Below are 15,625 nucleotides of genomic sequence, written 5' to 3'. Positions count from 1 at the left end.
CGCGGTTGATAAATCACGGACGACGTTCGTGGCGTGTGACGCGTGATGAACACGCGTGATGAACACGCGTGATGAACATGCACGAAACTCGAACACGTGCTCGCGCGAGCATTCGCGCGCGCTAGTGGAACCAGCAGCGCCGACAAGTTGAAAGGGTGCGTGCTATACAATGTGCTTTCATGCTCGGAAATCAGGCGTCTAAATCTAAACGGCGCCGCGACACGACGCCTCTCGCCGCGCGTCGACTAATTACCGTTAACTCGAGCCGCTTAATTAACGGCAACTTTAATATCTCGCAACTGAGCCCCCATCTGCGCTCTCAGCTCGCTTTTCTACGTATCGCTTTCTCATTTACGTTGCTGGATGCTGCTTGAAAGTCAGCTGTTCAAGTCGGTGCATAGAGTCGGAGGTGCGCTCTTTTAACACAAGTATACACGGTGTCCTGATAACCAGTAGCACGATCGAGTATGAGGTGATTCCTCGTAAAAAGATAAATTGGAAATGTAGAAAAAAATGTATGAACTCGAGGCTCCGTTTTCGAGACAAACTATTTCGAAAATTTACTCGGTACATGTATACTAATAATAAATCTTAGTCCTGACTTGACGAAGTTCTATTGAACACATGATGTTTTATTTTAAGAAAAAAGTGTGTTTTAGAGATAGCAGAGTATTTTAGGGCCAGTATATTTCCACTTTCTTGAACATTTCAATAATATTAGTTTGTCATAACATTATGCCATTGGTTTGTTTATTAGCTCCTACACATGTGGGTATTTCGGCAATGCTTGTATCTTTATGTATAAAGTAATACCGAAATTAGAAAATCTCTTTCCTGTAGTCTTCATATAATTAACAAAATGAACCCGTTATAAGAACATATAAAATAAATCACAGAATACATTCACTGAAATGAAACTCGTAAATAAAATTTCACAAAATTTAATTTTCTTTTGTGGCCATTAATTAACCAAAATTGCAAGAGAACATCTAAAACCACAAAATCATAAAATCTGATAGCTTAGATGGAACTTGTATATAAAGTATCTCGTCAAATCTTCTGATAAAGATCTCACAAAACTCGATATTCTTTCTCTATTACACTCGGCAAGAAAATTTCAGTGAAAGCATAAATAAGGCTCGTTGTGAGTGCTGTTTTATCGTCAGGCTATCGGTGTTTCATTGAGGTATGTATTTATACGCGAAAGTTGCTACGTCGGGCATCAAGAAGAATTATAGAACGTTCCGTGCACGCCATACGCTTGTACTCGATACAACGTTGTCGATAGATATACTTCGTGGGCCGTAGAAACTTTGCCCGCTTCGTAAGTTCACGACTTAATAGCTCCATTACGGTTTCTCACCTCGTATCCTATCTCACTTTCTCTCCTCTACTTCTTCGTCCATTCCGTATCACTTTCTCGTACGTCGAAACACTTCAATTTCCTTCGAACGTATTTAACATGGCAATCACGCAACTTCGCTTTCGTCTCTTCGATTTCGCCTTCTTTAGCTTGAGCTGCCAGTTCATAAAAAGGTCCAAGCTAAGGTCGAACCTTGCTCTTATTGTACCGTTTTAACCGATCTGCATACTTTCGCTTATTGAAATTTTGTAATATTAAACGGTTTGGAAGGTTTCTCACGAAATTAAACTATCAAAGTCTTGCGGTACTTGTTGTAAAAATTGTTGCAGATCTTTCGGTTTAATAAAGTTGCACGAACCACTTGGAAGTCAAATTGATCAACTCTATCTTTCAAAAGTTTCTTATCTCTTAGGATATAACGAGTGTCTAATTTTTTTAAAGTCTTTAATTTGTCCAAGTCGTTGATCTTGATGGATAATCAACTCGACGTTTGTATCGCATTTGTAATTCTCAGAATGTCACATTCGAGAAGATTATGTTAGGGATCTATTAAATTCTATGAAATCGATATAACAAGGTAATATCTTCTCTTCGAAATTCTCCAAATCAATACGTTCTCACTTTCCCTTAGAATTGCCCCAAAACACCGATTTCAATTCGCGTGTTCAAGTGACACGAGTGATAAATCGGCAAAAAGCTGGCCACGCAGAAGCGTCAGGTCCGGATTATTTCAAACAGAGATATTCGAGTCAGACGCGTGTTGGACGCATTTTCTGCCGGTACATCGAAAAAACACTGGCGGCTGGCGTGGATTTTACTTTTTTCATTTCTCTCCGTTTTCATGAACGTGTACAGGGTGAAACAGTTAAATAAGATCAGCTGAATATTTGTATTATTTACCACTGTTTATCTTTTATTCTAAATCTATCAGACACCTCCACCGGATCATACGTCATTCAAAATGATTAAATTTTACCTAATGAAATTTGCATCTTCTATCGCTTTGGACCTTTAGATAGATTCATCGGTCGACGTATTTAAAATATATAAACTTCCATAAGAAGAATACCGATAACATAACGATTTCGTAAAAGGGTTAATCCTGAGAAATAATTCTTTTCGTTCTTCAAATCTTAGCTTCTTCTTAAAATAAGGAAATGAACTCGAGACAAATTTCTCCTCTATTACTTGCATACGGAATAGTGGAAAGATAGAATAGCGGAATGCCTCTTGAAATAGCGTAATTTCGTCCTAAGAAGTTTCTCCATCCGATACTAAGTAACACGAATATTTAGGCGACCTCATTCATCCGATTCACCCTGTATATTATGTGTTTGTCGCAGTGCGAGGCACGTTCATTAAAAGCCAGTGCATTATTTACACGAATTCGTTCAGCGAGGCAGAAAAACGTGGCGGTCTCGCGTGTCACTCGCGCGATACACGCATGAATCCGCGCGAAACTCCCTCGAGCCATGACTGCTACAGCTACAATTATCGTCGAGAGGGAGGAAGGATCGTTGTTTGTCGACTCTATTATAAAAGAACGGTGAGAAGGAGGACAGGAATGGAAGAACCGGTTCAGGCTCCACTTTAATATTTAACAATGTCTGCGGCGAAACTACGATCGTTCTTGTTTAATTATCCTGATTACAATGTTGCGACAGCTGGGAACCCGTTGATCGCGTGGAAATAAAAGTAGACACATACGATTCGACGAGGGTGATCTCTTTTAACCTTCTTTCTGAAGTTCTCAATCGCATCTCACTGTCACCATTGACATTTTCCCTTCGTTACGGGCACAATTGATGTGGAATCGATTTTCTATTCGGCGGTTCTCTCGGAATAAATTTCTATTTCAAATGAACGATTTTTTTTTTTTGTTAATCCAAACAGAGGAGATAAAAAAGAGTAAGTGTCACATTTTTTTACGGTTTGCTCGTTTTTGTTTTATAAACACGAACAAAAATGAAGTTGGGTACAAAGAGAAGTTGTTTTCATCGATTCGTTGCTGAGACTATACAATTCCATTTACTATATTTGAACTGTATTTATCGTCAATTGAATCCATTTATTCAAACGCCAACTCTTATTATACCAACGAAAAGTAATAGAAAATTGGTAGATTTATATTGTACGAATCGCATGCTCCCCGATGAATTCACATAAATTACGTGTTAGAATAAATCCTGTTACTGCGTTGCAAATTTGCCTGACCTCAAACAAGTCATCCGTAGAAACGCGTCTTTAAAATTTTAAACATACCGAGAATTGTTGCATAACCAAAGCTCCACGTCGACCGCTAATTTCTATGTGCTTTATTACGTGCATACAATTTCACTGAAGAGTCTGGTCTGTTCGATTGGTCGCGTGGGCGGTATTGGCGGCGGAGCTCCTATGCAAATCGCGTAACGTCTATCGAATCGTGACCCCGGTATACGAGGCGCGCCCGGTACAGCCGCGAAAAGTGACAAAGGAGGGGCAAAGAAGAAAGAAACCGCGGTCCCGACCCCGATAACATCGTAACGATCGAGAATCAGCGCTCCGAGAACGCTGGTCAACCGTTCGATTGTCGGCGATTGCACGGTTTCAACTGGCGAGCGTTAAGCATCGATCTGGTCGCGATTTTTTCTCGTGTACCGGCTGGCTGAAGATTTACGAGCTGAACAACGCGACGAGATTTTTCCACGAGCTCGGTCGATGAGTGTGCCGCGAGAACCAGTGAACCGGAAGACGCTGGGTTCCGCCTTGGACAGAACCAATCGGATCGTGAGATGGAAACTTCGTTATTATTTACCTTGGGGTTATAACTTGCTTTTATTTTATAAAATTCTGGGATGTTTATTAAAACAAGATTTATAGTAAACGCGAGCAAAATGGAGCAGTTAAGTGGATTCAGAATTTCACTCGATATTTATTACTTGCACTTGTGCTTTTCTTCTCTTTTATACGTTAAATTTAACAAGATCTTAATTAAGGTTCTTTTAAATTGTTTTAAGACTTTTCGAACACGAATATCTTATAATGCTCTTTAGTAGAGTATGGGTAAAAGAACAAAAAGTGTGAGAAGTATGCGATTTCGTTTACACAAAGCGGAAATGTAAGAGAATGTTATTATCTATATTCAATAAGTTTACAATTTTTAAACAATATTAGCTTGTTCCTTTATCTTCTCAATTATAAATAGATCTTTCATATCGTTCAATAATGTAGAATCGATCATAAATTGTTGATCAGTTGAGATGCTGATAGTTTGTTTAGTTCGGACTCGAGATTTGAAGTTCGATGCTGATTAGAACGTATAATTATGTCTATCTAGGATAGATTTATTCATGATTAGTATGGAATTATTCATGCTGTTGCAGTGCTATTCTTTAATCAGTTATTAATTACGGTATAATCGGAAGTATCTATAAGCATGAAAATACTCCAGAAATATTTATTAGGTTGTCCGGAAAGTTTCTTTCGTTTCATAACGTGATAATAGATGAACAATAATTTCTGTTTTGTATTATTTTATTGAATTAGGTATGATCCATTTCGTCATATTTCTATTATTATGTTCGTGCATAATTCAATAAACTAATATAAAACAAAAAACATTGTACGTCTATTATTTCCTTATAAAACGAAAGGAACTTTTCGGACAACCTAATATATACTGCATTGACTTCTATTCTTTTTTTATCAAAAAATTATCTCAGAATAAACGATACAAATTCCTTAATAGCTTCAAGTTTCCTTAATTCAAACAAATATGTTACGCAATTTCAAATAAATACGAAAACAGAAAAGAGAAATCGCGTTTAATATGCAACTCGGTATTTATGTCTTGCATTTGTGCTTTTCTTCTTTTTTATACGTTAAATTTAACAAGATCTTAATTAAAGTATCTTTTAAATTGTTTTAAACCTTTTCGAACACGAATATCTTATAATACTCTTTGGTAGAGTATAGCTAAAAGGACACACAAAGAGTATGAGAAGTATGCGATTTCGTTTACACAAAGCGGAAATGCCGTTAAAATTCTTAAATCTCTTTTATTAACGCGGTACAACGTTTAAAACCATTTCTCTTTATTCCATAATATTCTCGTCTGCATTCTGCCCTTTATATTTCAAACGCATGACTTACGATCTTCAATTGCATAGCTATATACATACATATCACCGCCATGAACGTCCATGGCTTTGCTTCAAAGTAAATTCTACATCAAAGTCTGCATATTTTTCCCTCGTTTGCAATTCCTACCTCAAAACAAACATATTATGTGACTCTGTGCACATGTACAAATACATCAAACAGAAACCACACGTTTTATAAATGACCTAATTAAAATCCAGTGTATCGTTGCCTAAGCGTTTCTCGACGAAAAAGAAAAAGAACATCAAGACAAGAGGAAATAGTGCGAGGATTAAAAAGTAGGAAAAGAAACAAAAGTCCAAGAAATAAAGTAAAATGAAACCTCAACTAAGAAGAAACCTAAAAAGAAATGGAATAAAAATCAAGGAGAAAGTGAAATGTATAATATAAAATAAAACCTCAATCAACAACGGAAACCATAGAAATAGAACGAAACGAACTGAAATCGTATCGTCGTGCCTACCAACCTGGAGACAATTAAGGAAACGGTCGTTAGGAGATGAAAGGCACGAAGAAACGAAGCCACGCGATTCAGACGAGTCATGGAACGTCCACGGATTACAATAAACGGAATTACCGGGCGGAAAGTCGGTTGTAAATTTGTGCTTGTTCTGGTTTCGCGGGTGCCACGCGGCGTAACATTTTCCTCGTGGCCACGATTCCACTAGTCGACGTATTTAGCGGCTCGTGTTTCGTTGTGAAACCGAAGCAAACCAAGAGAGAAAGAGAGAGAGACTGACGTTTTTTTTACGACACCACAGCAAGTTGCGGATGTAAAACAAACGCGATAAACTTTACGTCAGCCATAGCCAGTGTGCGGCTGGTTCCTCTGATAAGAGATCGGTCTGCCTGGCTTGAAGAACGCGGAAAAATAGAGAGACCCTGTAACAACGACTATCTGAAATCTAGCTGTGCTACGTTTCTAATCTTGCTTACTGCAGTTGTTACTCGTTCATGGTGAAATGTCGAGCATGAAATTCGAGATTATGGTATACAATTATTCGTCGGAACGTTTTGCTATCGTCAGCTGCACCGAGTTGTGGATGTTTATCAGTTGTTTCGTTTAATAGGTTAATGGATGCTTATGTTCTACTTGATCCTTTCGCTGAAATTCAAGATTGTTTATATACAGTATCGTTCGTGAGTATTGAGACATCTACTGTTCTCATACAAAACCTGATAATTAACCTAAATCGTCAGATAAAAGAAGAATTTGTTAGAATCATGTATTTGTGCGAGATAAATGAACGAGATAATTAGAAAAAAAATTGTTGAAATTGTGTGCGAAAATGATGAAAAAAACAGGGAATTGATAATTGTATAACCATAATTCTTTGATTTAGATATTGATCATTTAAACATTTAAAAGATTGACAAAGATTCAAAGAATTGAAAAAATCTGAATTTAATTTGTGGAACTGTCATTTCTTCAAATTTCATCAAAGATTATGAGTGATAAGTAAGTAATATTAATACACCATCGGACCAGAACTTTAATAATAATTATTCTTTGCTATATTTTGGAGGAAAATTTACGGAGGAAGCTCTACAGAGTCCCAAGATTTCCTTCCTGTGAAAGTTTTCTTATCGTAATATTGTTGTTGAATTATTGAGAGAATTTCAATAGTGAATGTTAAACAGCTAGTTTATTATGTTTATTTTTTAAGATAAAACTTCACGTTGTCGAGCATTAATTCTAAATACAAAGCACGGTTGTAACCAACTTCCTTCCTATCCTTCCAATCTTTACCAAGTTTCCAATGAACATGTTTGCTTTTAGTTTTAAATAGAACTTGATTAAGTACCATCTTCCTACACCACACGTAGTCTTAACGACTTTCTTCCATTTGAAAATCTTCTATTTGAATATTTAACATCTAAGAAAAATCTTATCTCGTGATTGATGGAATCAACTTGAAATTGTATTCAAAAATATTTAAGATCGGCACAATTTCACATAATTTCATTCCATTGCGGACAGTTACTAATTATTATCGTATCGACCTGAAGAAACTGCATGTGGAATTGCATTCGAAGTTGGTGCTCCAGGGCTCTATTCAAGCCTCATAAATCGAAGAAAAGTTTTTCTTTGCAACATGGTACAAAACATACATGACAAATCTAGTTTACAACTTCTACAATAAGCTAACTTACCTCCATAGCGAATTAATAGTAGATTCTCATCTATCGGGACTCTCGCTCGCACTCTATTCAACAAATCACCGAACCATCTATAACAATTTTCTTCCAGCCCCGCAACGATATCTCCTATCCACCCACAAGACCCGAAGGCAGTACGAATAAATCCTGCGGTTCGTGCGGGCAACGGAACAATGAAACCTCCAATCAAGCGGAGACAATGAAACGTGCGATTAGCCACGATTGTCTGGACGGCGTAAACACGCCAATTACCCTAGAAACCAGCGTGGAAAAGCGACCACGGTAATAATCAGGGATGAGATCAATTTCAATATGCACTCACGAATCTAAGACTGTTTCGGTGCAAAATTTTCGCTCTGTAGCATTCGATCGCTGTTCATAGGATCTGATGTACAATATTTTTCTATTTATAAAGTACACGGATCATCCAAGCTGATTTTATGGTTTGGAACGACTTAGAAGTACTTTGACATTTCAAAGAATCTTGTAAAGATAAAAGTTGCACGTTGAAAAACAGAAAATTGCGATATTAGTGAAAGTAACATCATAGACTGTGATGCTCATACGTTTGCATAAAATACAAAGATTAAAATAGAAATTCATAGAACACCTGAATCTATACCGAGTATGTATTAGATTGTCCGAAAAGTGTCTTTCTTTCGCAAACGTGTTTTTTACAACAGTGCACCTTTATACAAACGTGAAACCAAGTCTGTGAAATGTTTATCTCAATAGAACAAAATGGATCGTACGTAATTCGACAAAATAATATAAAACAAAACACGTTGTGCGTCTATTATTTTCTCATAAAACGAAAGAAACTTTTCGGACAACCTAATACTTGGTCAAGAATTCACTGTACTTAAAACTATCCTTTGCATTTCTCGAAGTACGTATCATCGTTCTTCGACACTTTTTCCAAGATACTCGTGAAACGTTCGAAAATTTCCTCGTCAATTTCAAACATAATAAATTCAAAAACTACATTCTGCACCCAACAACGATCATACTGTTTGCAAAAAAAATGTTCTATCTGGCCATGTGTAATTTAGTAATCGAGGAAACCAGGCCAGTCTATTTAACGTATAATAAAATCTTCCAAGAGGTTCCGTTCAGCGTCTCGTTCGTTCTTCTCCATGATATTTGGCCAGGGTTTCGTTGACGTCGCTCGTTAGACCGTCGTGCTTGCATTTGTCTTTGCTAAAGCAGTCGCGTCAGCTAACGAATCACCTGTCGCCGGAACAATGCTGTTCCCTGGCACACGGTTCCGTGTGTACTCACGGAACAATTCTCCGTGTCAATTCCGCCAGCAGACGTTAACGGGCCAACGCATTGTGGATTTGAAACCGTAAAACGCGAGCAACGACGGGATCGATGATCGGTAGACCGACATCGATGGCCTGTTGAACCTGTGATTCGCCGGTTCGGTCCAGCTGCGGCTACAGCGTTGTAAATTCGAGTCGATATTTGGGATTATGCTGTATTTGCAGTATATAACAAAATACTGCTGTGTAATAAACTGTTTTCTATCTTTGTTAAGTTTAATGTGCTCTGGTAAAAAAGGATCGTGGTGCGAAAAATTCGACTTGGGCTGTTTCACGTTTTTTTATAGTCAAAAGTATTCTCTTTGCAACAAAACCATCACTAATTTCTTAGGATAATTATTGGCTTGACAATTCGCAATTAAAATTACGTATTAATAACGAAGAAGTAGACAATTATTTGCTACGTTGATAAAAATTGCAAATTATTTTCAAGCGATTTTAATCATCATCTTTTATTTCATCGTTTATCAGCAAATTTTCCAGTTCTCACGAAGCCTTTCGCACGCAGCCAGTGAAGCGATGACAGTAATAGTCCACTACGAAGCGATGAAAAATATCCTGTGCACGAAAAATATTCTTTTGGTTAATAAATGACCGTAATATGTGAAACACTTCCCCAGTCTGAAATTCTACAAAATAGCAAAAAACTAAAATATCCAAAAATACAAAACGTACGTAATTCTCAAATTAGCCTGAACATTGCTCTAAGCCAGCAACCAACTACTCGCCACTGCATCAACTCGACATTGTACAATCTCAGCTGAGTTAATACCCGATCTAAACGTGTCCTACGTACAACGAACGAGCTCGTAACGCGACAACTCGCGGTTCTCCGCTCGAAAAAGACGAACAACGCGGACAAACGATGGTACCAGTTTCACCATTCGCAGAAACGACGCGATCGGGCTGGACATTTCATTTAATTAAGCAAAACGAAAACGCCTGTTCAAACTGACACGCGCAAACGATGCCGACAGACCATTTTTCTCCGGCGCGTTTTCCGGCAGGTTCCTGCTGCTGCGAATGGAATCGAGAGTGTACACCGAGTGACATAGATATCATGTGAACAATTTTTGAGATTTTTGTCAGTAAGCTTAAAAAGCAGCGGAATGTTGAGAGAGATTGTTTCATTTATTTATTATTTAGGGCGATGTAAAAAATGTTTGAAAAAATGTTTCTTACTTAATATAAAATGCAATCAATTATTAAATTCGGTTGTTAGTAAGCCGCGGATTTATATTTTTATCTGCGAATTCTACAAACTAATATTTTCATGCATACGGTTAAAGAAACGACAATTAAAAAATTAGCTTAAGTAGAAATGATTTGTTTTGTCTGTGAAAAAATTAAAGAAGAGTAATTTATTTGGAATATTGTACATATGCATATTTATTATACGCGTATATATTTTCCATATTGTACGTATACATTTCACATAAATACGTAAAAATCCCTAGTCATTAGTATCAAATTGCAACGTTTTCAAATTTTTATTATCATAGTCAATCATGTTAACGAAGGAAGGTGAAGGAAAACACTCACAACCGTAAACATCTTACAAGTCCTTCTGTTTTCTACGTTTTATTTTAGCTCTTTCCAGAAAACTTCCATCTTCTCTCTAACCAGATAACAACGTAGAACTCGGTCTCGAGTCTGCTAGGGAGTAGAACATGTTATACAGTCGTCTCTCAATCGTCGCACGCTATTTTCGCGGCCTGACGCAAGGATAATACATCACGCGTGGTCTCCGTGTCATCGTGTTACATCGTAAAACAGCAATCGCGCGATTCCATCCGCCGGCAGATCGTTAATATTTAATTTTACTAGGTTGACGGGGATGAAGAACAAACGTGAGGACTGGTTACGAGAAAAGGGAGTCGGCATTGGCTCGCCTCCAGGCGAACCAGCTCGATAAATTCAGACGAAGTGTTTCGTAACGGTTCTACGTCTCGCGGTTGGTATCCTTGTCCTGGCTGCATCTTCGTTCCAATAGCTGACAGGTGAAAGGTATTGCAAACACTTCGCGTATAACACGGTCGTAGCAATAAAATCTGAATATTATGATACGCTGAAGAGGGCGGATCAATTTTAAGCCGTGCCTACCGAGCGAAACTCGGATTCGGCTCGCTGCGATTCTTAGTGCTTTCTGTCTAACAGAGTTGCTTCCTGTATATACGATGTATTATTTTCTGGTAGGTGGAAGTGCATCGAGAATCGAACGATTGTGGGTGTCAGGAGTTGCTTGAGAAAGGTGGATTTGAGAGATAAGAAGGATTGCGTTGCTTGATAGCTGTGAATAGTTGATTGGAAAGTCTTGACGTTGGATTTTATTTGCACGCGTGCAAATATGCGCAGGTTTATGAAATAGAATTGACTTCTTCGAATATTAAAAAAACTCATTTTAATACATATTAAAAATATTAATTTTTTACATATTAAACATATTAGGAACATTAAACATATTAAAAATATTAAACAAAAAACATATTAGAAAAGGAAAAAAATGAAAAACATGAAAGAAAATGTAATGTCTGTCGATGATTTGATCTACACAACGCCAATTAAGCGAAATTTCATTCACAGATTTCCACACTACGAATTTTTATATTTACATATTATGAAAAGTTTCAAACATTTAACGACCGCGGAGCGCAGTACAGCTGTTAATAAATGTCACAGAATTTTTCCAAATTTCTCAAAAGCCAGAAACAATTAAAAATTCTAGGTGTTGCCATAAACGACCCGGATTACCTGTGGAGTATGAAAAATTATGTTTAACTACAGAAGATTAATTAACGACCGATTTTAACAACACGTTAATACGCCATTGAAACGCTGTGTACTATCCAACAAGAAGAATGTAATTCGGAAAGATTAATTTCTCTTCTAGCTGTTATCATACTGCGGCATTCTAAACAGCTATTCTATCACTCTATATCACAAGCCATCGAATGATTAATTGCTACTTGGACGATTGCGAAACGGTTTAGTTGGCGATCCAAATATTTGCTTTGATAGATCGATTGGAGATCTAAACAGCTGCACAATCAGCTTCGTCGGGATCTAAGCAATTCAACCAAGCGGTTACTCCCAGATTGAAGCGGTTAAGTAATAGTTAGCTCGTCATAGTTGCAAGCAGTTACGTAATCTTTCGCTTCTGGAGATGTGAATGTGGCTGACCTCCATTAGAGATTTGAATAATTACGCTATCGATTTCTTCCTGATCGAAATAATTGTGTTATCGTTTACTTAGAGATCTAAGCGGTCTTGCGATAGGAGATTTGAATAGTCGTACGACCAGTTGCAGGGAGATTAAGTACGCGTGTGATCGTACGATTAGAAAACTAAACACTCATCGTACGATCTGAACATCTGGCTAGTTCGTTAAAGGTTGTTATAATTATCCAATCGATCGGCATTGACTTCCGTGCAGCGACGATGGATTTGAGCGATCGTGGCTTGGATTAAGCTAACAACTTCGTTTTGTTTCAGCTCATTTAAACAATGTGAAGTAGCTCGTGACTTTCAACGAGGAACCGAGGGTTCTTTGAATTGGAACATTAGAAGAATTAAACGAACGAGAATATTTGAGTATATTTGAATACGTACCTCTTACGTACACTCTTATTCATACAGAACTTGACAAGTTGAAACGAAAGTCCAGCTTATTAAATTCTATAATCTTACATTTCCAATCATCTCAATAAAGTTTTCAATTCACTATCAACTTAATTTCCATCACAAAAGCACAACAGTATTCCTGATTAGACTGAATATTTTATTTATCAAAAAAACGAAGAACAGAAGACCAGCATAGAGAACGTGGGTGGGGAATGGAAGCGGAAGTGGGCGAGAAACGAAATAATTCACGCGTGAAAACTGTCGTCGGGACCAAGTTAAAGAAAGCAAGAAACAATCGATCGATTCAATTTACCAAAAGTGCTCGTTTTTTCCGCCGCCTCACGCGTATAAATTTGTCTCCATTTGCGACGGAACGCGAGACGCTTCTATATACAAGGTGAAAATGGACGACGCGCCTCGCATTCTTTCCGTTCTTCCTGTCACGATTATTCGTGAGTAGCAAGCGGAGCGGAAAGCCGTCGATACGTCAAATCGACTCCGAAGCCAGCCCTTTTTCTTCTCCTCGAACGCCCTTCGTGCCACTCAACCCTCATGAACCAACCCCCATGAAACGCTGCGATGGTTCGACGCCGCTCCGCTAAACTCAATCAAGAGATTCCATTTGCATTTCGACGCGCGTACGTAGACGGTGTTTCGTGAGCAGCTATGTACGTACATGGCAAATGGAAGGCAGCTTCCTGGATCTATTTGGACTCGAAAGGATCCTTCATCGTTCTTCGTGTCGTTTCCTTTCGATGGTCTTCTGGCTTATCGGGTTCTTTCGCTCGAAAGAGTTAAATATATGTAGAAAAGTTTAAAAGTTCGTATGGAGTGTTTAAAACGCTGAAGTGTCATCATTTATCTCGGCATAATACGTTGTTACGTTATGTACATATACATTATCATTATGCATGAAAAATATTACTTAATATAATTTCATCCTTTCGTAAGAAATATTATAATTTTGATGCATTATGTAGTGTAAACGTATGTAGATACATAGTTTTGAAGACGAAATTTTTCCGATCTTTGTTCCTTTAATTTTTCGAAGTTTACTGTGCAATTGATAAATATTTTATTATTAATTTAATTTATTAATTGCAACTGCGAACGTCTATACATTTATGGAAAATTTAAACGCGCTAAATTGTACGAAATGCACGTATCGTGTAAACGTGTACAAAATATCCAAAGTAATGGAAGCTCTGCTTATATATATCACAAATGCACTAAACAGTAATTAATTTACCAAATCTACGCATAATCACATTTTGAACTTTACACAAAACCAACTCTCTCAAATACGTTGAAATTCGCATTATTCATACCCTACGAAACCAGCCCGGAAACCTCGTTGCCAAACCTCTAACAAAACCAACACCACATAATCCCAATCTACAAATACCTAAGTCACACAATGCCAATCGACAAAATTCGATATTCCTAGGCCAACCGTTTCATATCGCTACGTATCGCGTGGAGGATGCATTCGAATATCGCCACGACGCATCGTGAAAAACAGGCACATCCGGTAGGACTTGTCTCTCTCGGTGCCACCAGAGAAGTCTCAAGAGTGGTTGTCTACAAACTTTGATTACATCTGCCAGCGGTCCATTTCTAAGCCACGACGATGCAAATATAGACGCGTACCGACACCTTATTCCTGGACGTCGTCGCAGTCGTTCAACCTCTATCTTCGTCTTGGCCGTATTTCTCGTCGTCCGCTTCTACTCCTCCTTCTCTTCCAACTTCCTCCTTCGAACACTGTCCTGGCAGATTTACCAGGCCCGGTTCCGGCCGTGGAAACCCATGGAAACGTATTTAAGCGGATGTCCCGACGACGCGAAAAGTAATTTCGTTAGGCGGCAGCACGTGAGCCGCCTGTCAAAAGTACGCGTCGACGATGAAAATGTGCCTCCGGGACACGATTGGATTTCCGGCGGACGTCATTGTAGCCGGCGAATTGAATCAACCGAGAAGGTATACCGGGGGCTCCGAATCGTAGATTCGCGGCCGATAAGCGACCCGTAGCGAAGCCAATTTGCTCCCGTTATTTCGTCCGACCTACTCCTCCTTCTTCTTCTCCTTCATCTTCTTTTCCCGTAGTGTTCTGCTATTTCCTCTTTCATCCCTATCGTCGACGCTTTCACACGTGACAATGGACGAGATATCGTTACGTGTCTTGCATGTAATCCACTTGATTTCGGCCTTTTTTAATTCTCGATCTTTGTGTTCAAGCTTCTAGCCTTTTGCAAGATATAGCCGTACAGTGAGACGGAGAGGTTTTGTACGTTTTATTATACGACCGTTCTCACTGGAACGAATCCTTCTTAGGTTTCATTGCGGAATTTTGACTTCGAGTTTTGAAAGATACACAGCCTTGGTGCATTTTATAATAGCACTTTCTATCAAAGTGAAATTCTCAGGTAATTGTCCCAGTTATACGCGGACAGAAATAAAAAGAAATATAAATCGCGTGTGTTTAGAATTATCCATGCTTGTGCGTTATTTCCCGCATTACCTATATTCTCGACTTACTTATTCATAACGAATCACTGCCTTGCCATATTGTACCACGATCGCAAGGACACCCAGTATAATACACCTGTGATAAACCAAGATGGAACAAGCGCTATTCGCAACTGGCAGTTCCTGGAGCCGCTTCAATTAGCGTCTCACCTTAACTTCTTCGTTAACTTCAGCCGGCGAGCAATCGAGCCTCTCCACCCGGAAATTAATTACACCGCGATAAAGCGGCGGGAGGTCCCTCTATATCGAGACAGAATCGCTGGAAGCCATTGGAGTCCGGTCCACGGTCCGATTTAATAACCGAAGGAATCTCGACCACCGATAACGCAGCCGATTACCATTATCGCCAAGATGGCGGCGCTGCTTTTAATTGAACGCAACGAACGCAGACCACCGTGGACAACCGCGTTTGCGTTCCGAGAAGCACAAATCTGTCGAGTAAAACGGAACGGACGTCGTTTCTACGAGTTCCCGCCTGCCAAGTCGT

General features: G+C 38.6%; 1 protein-coding gene across 2 annotated transcripts in view; it reads left to right on the top strand.

The window, feature by feature from the left end:
* sli (slit guidance ligand) overlaps window positions 1-15,625 on the top strand; it is a 217,713-nt gene that overhangs the window by 148,870 nt on the left and 53,218 nt on the right. The gene's annotated exons all lie outside the window — the stretch shown is intronic.

Source organism: Bombus flavifrons, chromosome 15, assembly GCF_040668555.2.
Source record: "Bombus flavifrons isolate JBK064 chromosome 15, iyBomFlav1_principal, whole genome shotgun sequence".
In the NCBI taxonomy this organism is placed as follows: Eukaryota; Metazoa; Arthropoda; class Insecta; order Hymenoptera; family Apidae; genus Bombus; species Bombus flavifrons.
The sequence above is the reverse complement of the archived record's forward strand: the minus strand, read 5'-3'. Positions and strand labels throughout refer to the sequence as shown.